The 10,419-nt window shown below is 46.0% G+C and overlaps 1 non-coding gene across 1 annotated transcript; it reads right to left on the minus strand.

The window, feature by feature from the left end:
• Positions 1 to 5,400: 5,400 nt before the first annotated feature.
• On the minus strand, positions 5,401 to 5,489 carry trnar-ucg (transfer RNA arginine (anticodon UCG)). The gene is given in 2 exon segments: positions 5,401 to 5,436; positions 5,453 to 5,489. It is a non-coding gene; the product is annotated as a tRNA-Arg (tRNA).
• Positions 5,490 to 10,419: the final 4,930 nt, after the last annotated feature.

Below are 10,419 nucleotides of genomic sequence, written 5' to 3' on the forward strand. Positions count from 1 at the left end.
TCCTCAGATACTGAAGCAGTCTATGTAGAAATGCAGCAAGACCTGGACAATATCCAGGCTTGGGCTGATAAGTGGCAAGTAACATTTGCGCCACACAAGTGCCAGGCAATGACCATCTCGAACAAGAGAGAATCTAACGATCTCCCATTGACATTCAACGGCATTACGATCGCTGAATCCCCCATTATCAACTTCCTGGGGGTTCCCATTGACCAGAAACTGAACTGGAGTAGCCTTATAAATAGTGTGACTACATGAGCTGGTCAGAGGGTAGGAAGCATGCGGTGAGTAACTCACCTCCTGACTCCCCAAGCCTGTCCACCATTTACAAGGCACAAGTCTGGAGTGTGATGGAATGCTATCCACTTGCCTGGATGGGTGCAGCTCCAACAACATTCAAGAAGCTCGACACCATCCAGGACAAAGCAACACGCTTGATTGGCACCCCGTCCACAACATTCACTCCCTTCACCACTGACGTACAGTGGCAGCAGTGTGTACCATCTACAAGATGCACTGCAACAATGCACCAAAGCTACTCAGGCAGCACCTTCCAAACCTGCATCCTCTACTGCCTAGAAGGAGAAGGACAGCAGATGCATGGGAATACCACCACCTGAAAGTTCTCCTCCAAGCCACACATCATCCTGACTTGGAACTATATCGCCATTCCTTCACTGTCGCTGCGTAAAAATCCTGGAACTCCCTTCCTAATAGCACTGTGGGTGTACCTACCCCACATGGACTGCAGTGGTTCAAGAAGGAAGCTCACCACCACCTTCTCATGGGCAATTAGGGATGGACAATAAATGCTGGCCTGGCTGGCGACGTCCACATCCCATGAAACAAATAATTAAATACAATAACAGCTCATCTCAGTTCCTAGTATTTCTAAATCCCACCAGTCCAACATAAGCTGAACAATTATTGCATGTTGTGATTGACGGTCTGGTCTGTAAACTGCACTGTATCACAGATTGCTGACATTTGCTAACTGGAAGTGAGAACTGCAAAATCGGGACAGTAGTGCACATAGTCTGTCAGTGTGAAAGAATCAGGCAATGTGAGGTAATAGAATTTGTCTGTAAATATTACACTCATATTGCTTTATATTTTTATATTAAAAATAAAAGTAATCATTTCGTGAAAATAGTGACATGTTGTCCAAACTTTGGTAGCCAGTTGTTTTCGTCTTGCACTCAGCAGGGCAATCCGCAAGAATACCAATTTAAGGGAAAACAACAACTTTCTTCTGTATGAGAAGAGAGTGCTGATTGGTTGACAAGTGAACTCTGATTGGGCGAGGCATTGCCATTCAGAATGCATCAGTTTATGGTAACTGACAGATAACTGCCCAGCTTTGTTTGTAATTTAAACCAGGCAGCTTGACTCTGATTGGTCAAGGCATTGCCCTGTGGAATGAGCCAGTGAATGGCTGTCACTTATTTTGTTTAGCTGAAACTGGCACAACATGTGTGCATGTTCTTTCTGTCTGCAAAGAACAGGGCCCTGTGTATTAATATATGTAGCTTACAGTACACACCAATGCACCACACTGCGAGACCTACTGACAGTCTTAAATTGGTTGTCAACGTAATTCTTAGCACACTGAGAATTATTTAGCAAATGTTGTCCTATTGTGGAATCACATCTCATGTTGGATACTGTGTTTTGAGTTTTGCAAGCACGGGTTGGTTGGGTAGGGCCCATTGCGAACAGCGGAAGGGACATGTTATTTGATACAATCCGCCAGTTTTGGGATGTACGGTCTAGAAACCTAGCATCACACTGGTATTGAAATTCATATATCACGTTACTTATTTGTGTGATAGGCAGGACGTCTCTTTTGCTTGACAGCAGCATCCTGTTAGTGGCGAACACCACACTTGTTGCTCCTGCATAGTAACAGCAGGAAACAGCTCGCTTCACCTGTTACTCAAATACTGGGGATAAATTACCCTTCCAGGGTAATTTGAGGGAGACTGGGCACTTTTCAGGGCTCAAAATGACGGCCTTCAGCCCATTTATAAGTTTGTGCGATATACAGTGAGAAATGATCTGATCAGTGTAGCCATTGTAATGCAGGATGTCTTTGATTCGCCCTATTTCAGCATCAAGCTTGCATGGTGAGCAAATGACTCAGCCCTATTTATGAGGTTGTCGATAAGACCAATCTTATAGCGCGTGGAACTGTAAGAATCCCAACGCGTGTATTGACCAGTGAAGGTAGGTTTGCGGTAGACTGTGGTGGAAAACCCCTTAGCAGATTTCTCAACTAGTACATCAAGGAAAGGGAGCTCATTTGACTGCTCCATTCCAATGGTGAATTTGAGTGTAGGATGGAGCCCATGAAGACGTGCAAGGAAGTTATTTCATGCAGCTGCGGATTCAAATATAGCAAACGTATCATCTACATATTGGAAATATGCAAGAGGTCGGAGGTTAGGTGTCATTCCCTTAAAAACAGTTTTGTCATGGAATCCAACAAAGATGTTTGTGAGAGCTGGGCCGAGAGGGGATCCCATGGCAACACCAGCGAAACATGGTGTCAATAAAACTGAACTCAACTGTGCAAGTTGCCGAGTTCATAAGTTCAATGAATACTGATTCACACAATGGTGACGGGTCTAGATCACCATGATATAGCACTGCAGTGCAAATATCTATGGCTTCCTGAAGTGGTACATTGGTGAATAGGCTAGCAATGTCAAATGACAGATGGACACGGCATTGCTATCGATATGCAAGTCCTGTATGGTCTTCACAAATGTGAAGGAATCCTTCACTGTGCATGTGGAGAACTTGCTCAAAAACTGGTTGTAACAATTTGCCCAACCATTTGGCAAATTCATTTCAGGATACTATTTACATTACTTCAAATAAAGAAAACACAACGACACAAAGAACTGAGCACAACGCTGAAAGTTTCACAGCAAATAGTCAAATGGGAAAAGGATGAAATACAGAAAGAAAAAGCCTAAAATACTGAAAACACTCAGCCAGTCCGGAAACAACTGTGGCGAAGAGAAGCTCGGGTTAATGGTCCAGTTCTGTGACCCTTCTATAGACCTGAAACATTGCTCCTACCTTCCTCTCTCCACAGATACTGCTGGAACTGCTGAGTGTTTCCAGAATCTTCTGTTATTATTCAGATTTACAGTGTGTGCAGTATTTCTCTGTTTGAAAATAAAATATTCCCTGAGAGGAATGGAACTTTACATAAAAAATAGGAGTAGGCCATTCGGCCCATCGAAATAGCTCTGCCATTCAATCAGATCACAGCTGATCTCCTACATCAACTCCATCTGACCACACTAGCACAGATCCCTTGATTCCCTTAGTATCCAAAAACCTATCGATCTCTCTCTTGGATATACCCAATGATTGAGCATTTCCATCTCTACAGTCACAGAGAGATACAGCACTCAAAAAGGCCCTTCGGCCCACTGAGTCTGTGCCGACCAACAACCACCCATTTATACTAATCCCACATTCATCCCATATTCCCTACCACATTCCCACCATTCTCCTACCACCTATCTACACTAGGGGCAATTTACAATGGTCAATTTACCTATCAACCTGCAAGTCTTTGGCTGTGGGAGGAAACTGGAGCACCCGGCGGAAACCCACGTGGTCACAGAGAGAACTTGCAAACTTCGCACAGGCAATACCCTGAACGGAACCGAGGTCACTGGAGCTGTGAGGCTGCGGTGCTAACCACTGCGTGTAGAGAATTCCAAAGATTCACAATACTTTGAGTGAAAAAAAATTCTCCTCTTCTCAGTCCTAAATGATTGAGCCATTTATACTGAGACTGTGATCCCTAGTTCTAGATTCCCCAGCCAGAGGAAACATCCTCCCAGCATTTACCCTGTTAAATCCCTTAAGATTTTTAGGTGCCAGTAAGATTACCTCTCACTCTTCTAAATTCTGAGGAATATCGGCCTCGTCTATTCAATCTCTTCTCATCGGACAATCCCCTCATCCCAGGAAGCAATCGAGTGACACTTTGATACACTTCCTTTAAGGCAAGTATATCCTTCCTTAGATAAGGGGGCCAAAACTGTACACAGTGCTCCAGGTGTGATCTCACCGAGGCTCTGTCTAATTGTAGTCAAATTTCTTTATTCTTATAAAAACTCTTCACAATGTTGAACACAACTATTAACTGCCCCATTAACATCTCTGCTCTAAGAAGAAGGACCCCAGCTTCACACACCCCAGACCCCTATTCTTTCCACATTAGCTGAATTCCTGCATCTCTGATACATTCTAGCAAATCTCCTCTGCACCCTCTCTAAGGCCTTGACATTCCTGCTAAAGTGTGGAGCATGGAATTAGACACGATGCTCTAGCTGAGGCCTATAACCAGTGAGATTTAGAAAGGTTCAGCCTCAATTCCTTGTCTGTGTCCCGTACTCCCATTTCTGGTTTCTGACTCAATGTCGGCTCTGAGCTGTTGAAACTGCCTGAATAAATATTTCCACCCAACAAAGCGCTCGGAATGTGAGAAGGGACAAAGTGAGTGACCAAGTACATCAACTCCAAGTAAAACTCCACCATGTAGTGAAAACACTCGAAACACAACGGCTCTTTTAAGAGCCACCCACAATCTCTCTGAAAAAGCTGCACCAACATCTCTCTAGAATTGGTTTATTTCATTGGTTTTAATGCTCAGTAACTCTCTGGAACTTTTTCACTGTCTTTGTGTTTTCTGTTTCAATCTGGTATGGAGATTCTGGGAAGATGAGTTTCACTGCCTGGGAGGATCTTTGTGGTTTTCCTGCAGAAACACAAAACAAAGTCTCTTTTCAGAGTCACCCACCGCCTCATAGGGACAGCAGTGACATGGGAACAGGAGCTGGGGTGTGTTTTATGCCGGAAATATCAGTTAATGATTTATGTTGTGCTCTCGTTATATTCCAATCTCTGAATTGAGCCTTTCCACCACACCAGGGTTATGGGGAGAGTTTTCATCGTTTCTTTTCCAAACGTACAGACGATGTTATAAAGTTGCTGATTTACCCAGATGGCGGATTCTCCCCTCACAGTGAAAAGTAACATCGCACCGTCACATCTGCCCATTGTTTTATAACTGAATAATTAGTCAAATGGAATTATTTGTGATGTTATTTCCCCCGAGACGGTGTTTCCTGCAGTGAAACTGACAGGGTTTGTGAAACTGATCAGTTTCAGCTCAGTCATTCAGGGACCTGGAATTCCTGCAGTTTGAGCCCGCTGTAACCCCAGCCCACTTCTGATTGGTCACCCTCTTCTCATAAAGTCAGTGACAGAACATGAGGAGGCCATTCGCCCCATTAAGTCCATGTCGGGTTTCCAATCTGTTCAGTCCCCGACTCGTTCCCCAAAGCCCTGCATAATCCCTTTGGGTCAAAATGACCGTGGCAGGACTCGAACCTGCAATCTTCTGATAACATCATAGAATATACCGAAGTCAGACGCCTTACCCATTAGGCCACACGGCCATTAACTCACATGAGTGATTCAATCAGAGAACCTCGAAGCACAAAATACAAAAAATCATTGGTTGAACCTGTCAACCTGGCACAATATTTGAATTTGTGAAAGCCGCCAATTTCACTTTGGAAAAGAAGTGATCGACTGGAAAAGTACATAAAAATCTATTTTCCCGTAGCGGTTTAAATAAACTTTTAAAACACAATTTTGCTTTTACCGACTCAAATTGCTGGTGCTATTTTATGAACAGCTTTATTTTGCCAATTTTTGTCAACTTCTTATCCGTAACTGACAGTAAAAGACTCCGTTCAGCAATCTTTCACACGACAAATAACTCAAACTCGGTGTGGAAGTAATAAATTACAGACTATTGGTAATTCCCCTTCACACAGGCTTCAGGGGGACAGTGAGAAGCCACTGAAATAGTTGCTTCATCCTTTTAAAAGGTTCCCATTCTGTCCTGTTACTGACATGTTGGAATCAGATTTGTATTTAACAAGTTATTTCTGTGAAAACAAAATCCTCAACGGACCAGCTGGGAATCTGGGAATCACTGTAGTAAAATAAAAGGCTTTTGATTGAGAAGACGGGACCTTCTCACCAGCAGCCGGGTTACATTCCCCTCACATCCTTACACAGTGAGCAGCTCTTTCCCTCGAGAAATAGACAGCAGCAGTTGGAAGTTCAGTAAAAGGATCGGTTAATTGAGACAAGTTTCTGACTGACAGGTGGTGCTGAATATTAATACAAGAAGGTCCTGGAATGGGAAACAAGTGTCCAGAGTGGGGTCTGAAATCAGGACAGGGAAATGGCCAGCACTGACACAGATCATTTCATTATTACATTGATATCTGACTGTCTATAAGGAGAAGCGAGTTAAACACATGATGGTGAAAGGAATGGAAGATAACACTGGTTGTTCTAGATGAAGAGGGATAGACAGAGGTGTGGGTACAGCAGACTTCAGACAGTAATCAGCCCTTTCAGATACTGTGGGTGGATCTGAAAAGAGCCTTTGGGTATTTGATAAAATCCTGGCAGATTGACTTGGTTTTGGTGCCCGGAGCGCTGGTTTTCTTGGGCAGCAACACGGCCTGGATATTTGGCAGCACCCCGCCCTCAGTGTCCTGGAATCAAAAGCAAGTGTCCAGAGTGGGACCTGAAATCAGGATAGGGAAAAAAGCTCTTTGTTTAAAAACCCTCAAATAGCTACCTTGTAATCGGTCAGGTTACTAATGTTTTAGTTAGTGTAATTTATGAATAATTACTAATTAGAAAGTGCTGTTTGGACAGAGTGTAAAGCTGTGAGTTGATGTGTGAGGGACTTCACTGACTAGGGGAAGGAGGTGCTCTTTGGTCTCTCTTTTCTTTTCTGCCTTTTCAGCCTCCATGGTACGGGGGAAGAAGCTGATCGGTGAGTAACTGGTAAATTATTCTACTTATTACACTTATTACACGAGCAATAATGAGTTTGTAAAGCTAAGTAATGGCAGGGCAGCTCGAAAAGTAAAAGTTCGAAATTGGGGGAAGGCAAATTTTACAAAACTGAGAGGTGATTTGGTGGATGTGGACTGGATACAACTACTTGAAGGAAATCCCAAAGATGTTTTATCAGTCCATTAAGAGCAAGAGGATAACTAAGGAAAGGGTATGGCCTATCAGAGATGTACAAGGGAACTTCTGTGTGGATCCAGAAGATGTGGGTGGGGTTCTTAATGAGTTTTTTGTCTCTGCCTTCACAAAGGAGAGGGATGATGCAGACATTGTAGGAAAAGAAGAGGAGTGTGAAATATTAGATACGATAAGCATAATGAGAGTGGAAGTACTAGAGAGTCTGACATCCTTCAAAATGAATAAATCACCAGGGCCAGATGGTTTGCATCTGAGGTTGTTAAAGGAAGCCAGGGAGGAAATAGTGGATGCGCTGAGGATCATCTTCAAATCCTCACTGAATATGGGGGAGGTGCCGGAGGATTGGAGGTCTGCGAACGTTGTTTTCTTGGGCAGCAGCATGGCCTAGATATTAGGCAGCACACAGCCCTGAGTGATGGTCACCCCTCCCAGCAGCTTGGTGAGCTCCTCGTCATTCTGGACAGCCAGCTGTAGGTGTCTGAGGATGTTGCGGGTCTTCCTGTTGTCCTGGGCCGCGTTACTGGCCAACTCGAGGATTTCAGCGGTCAGATACTCGAGCACAGCAGCCAGATAGACCGGGGCTCCGACACCCACACGCTCAGCATAGTTGCCCTTTCTCAGGAGCCTGTGAACACGGCCCACCAGGAACTGCAGTCCAGCCCGGGAGGAGCGAGACTTGGCCTTGGACCGAGCTTTCCCGCCGGTCTTTCCTCTTCCAGACTTTTCCAAAAATATACTTGAGGACATTCCGTGCTGACCACTGCCTGATGGATTGGTGGTCAAAGGTGTTTTTCCACACAAACATTTCCGCGAAGGCACGGTCCAACTGGATGGAGCGTTCCGTGGCAATGTGACCAGATCCATCCTTCACAACACCGGGGTCAGATAGAACCTCAGCACGTAGTGACACTTGGTGTTTGCATACTGGGGCTCTACGCACAGCTTGATGCAGCCACATACGAAGGTGGCCATCAGGTTGAGGGCGACGTTGAGTACATTTTTTCGCCTTTATCCAGAGGTTTGAACATCGTGTCCCTCCGGACCCTGTCCATTTTGCGTCTTCAGATAAAGCGGGAAATGGCTCGGGTGACCGCCAGAGCGCAGGAGTGGGGTATGGGCCAGACCTGCGTCACATACAGCAACAACGTGAGCACCTTGCACCTGATGACCAGGTTCTTACCCATAATAGAGAGTGATCGCTGCTCCCACATGCTCAGTTTATGTTGTACCCTGGCTACTCGCTCCTCCCAGGTTTTGGTGCACGTCCCGGCCCTTACAAACCATATCCCCAGCACCTTCAGGTAGTCTGACCTGACAGTGAAGGGGACAAAGGATCGGTCAGCCCAGTTCCCAAGGAACATGGCCTCGCTCTTGCCATGGTTAACATTGGCTCCCGAATCCAGTTCGAACTGGTCGCAGATGCTCATCAGTCTGCGAATGGACAGCGGATCCGATCAGAATACAGCAACATCATCTATGTACAGGGAGGCTTTGACCTGAGTGACTCCACTGCCTGGGATTGTCACCCCTCTTATGCTCGCATCCTTCCTAATAGACTCAGCAAAGAGTTCGATACAGCAAACACACAAGGGAGGGGAAAGAGGACAGCCCTGTCTGACTCCAGATTTGATTGGAAACTTTCTGATTACCACCCAATTTTTTGGACTGTGCTACTGATGTTTGTGGAGAGCAGTTTGATCCAATTGCAGATTCCCTCCCCAAACCCCATTTTGGAAAGAACGTCCATCATGTGTGTGTGCGATATCCTGTCAAAAGCCTTCTCCTGGTCCAGGCTGATGAGGCAGGTGTCCACCCTCCTGTCCCGTACGTAGGCGATCGTATCCCTGAGTAGCACGACACTATCAGAGATCTTCCTGCTGGGTACAGTACAGGTCTGGTCAGGGTGAATCACCAACTGCAGAGCAGACTTGACTTGACTGGCGATGACTTTGGACAGAATCTTGTAGTCTACATTAAGCAGTGAGATGGGCCGCCAATTTCTGATTTCTGCCCTCTCCCCCTTCTGCTTGTAGATGAGGGTGATGATGCCTTTCCTCATGGATTCCGACATGCTGCCGGCCAGGAGCATACTCTCGTACACTTCCAGCAGGTCTGGGCTGACCCAGCACCACAGGGCCGAATACAACTCAACTGGTAAGCCGTCGCTTCCGGGAGTTTTCTTCGTCTCAAAAGACTTGATGGCCTTTGTCAGCTTGTCCAGAGTTAGCGGTTTGTCCAGATTCTCCTGCATGCTGTCATCTCAGACCTCTGTGATCGATGACAGGAAGGACTGGGAGGACGTGCTGTCCATAGACTTCACGTCTTACAGCCCAGCATTCAAGGATTTGCTAATCCTTAGTATGTCGGACTGCGAAGTTGTGACCGAGCCATCCTCTTCCTTCAGGCTGCTGATCACAGAGCTCTCTCTGTGTACCTTTTGGAAGAAGAAACGCGAGCACTTCTCATCCTGCTCAATGGAGCGGACTCTGGACCGGAAGATGATCTTGGAGGCCTCCGTGGCAAAGAGCGAGGCCTGCTGGCTCTTCACCTCTTGGAGCACCTCCTTGACCTCGACCCCCATCGACTGCAGCCAGAGCAGATTTTGCATTCTTTTCTGGAGTTGGGACATTTCCCTTTGTCTCTCTCACACCCTCTGAACACCTTTGGAGATAAAGAACGTCTTGATATTCACCTTGATCACTTCCCACCAGTTCACCGGATACTCAAAGAGGGTCTCACTGTTCTCCAACTTTTTCAATCTCTTTTGAGTTCCTCAATGTTCTCTGGGTTAGCAGTGTAGCATTCAGCTTCCATGTCTCCCTGCCAACCCGCTGGTCATCCTGTAAGTGACAGTCAGCCAGTAAGAGGCAGTGGTCGGAGAAGAACACCGGCTTGACGTCGGTGGATCTGACCTTGAAAGCAGGGGACAAATACAGGAAGTCAATCCTGGAACGGGCAGACCCGTCCGACCTTGACCAGGTGTATCTACGCTGCGCTCCGTCTGCAGGTTTGCTGAAGACATTGTGCAGTTTGGCATTTTTTAAGAATCTGTGCGGAGCGTCCAGTTTTCTGTCGTCACTGCCAGATTGTCCAGCTGCATCAATGATGCAGTTGAAGTCACCTCCAAGAATGACCGGCCTGGATGTCACCAGCAGCAGTGTGAGTTGCTGGAGGATGGTCAGCCGCTCACTGTATTGGACCGGGGCATATACGTTGCTTAACTGGAGCGGAGCATTGTTGTACATTACATCTGCTACGAGAAGGCGACCGCCCACCAGCATCTTAACTTCAGAGATGGTTAAATTG

Source organism: Heterodontus francisci, chromosome 35 (genome assembly GCF_036365525.1).
Source record: "Heterodontus francisci isolate sHetFra1 chromosome 35, sHetFra1.hap1, whole genome shotgun sequence".
NCBI classification, from domain to species: domain Eukaryota; kingdom Metazoa; phylum Chordata; class Chondrichthyes; order Heterodontiformes; family Heterodontidae; genus Heterodontus; species Heterodontus francisci.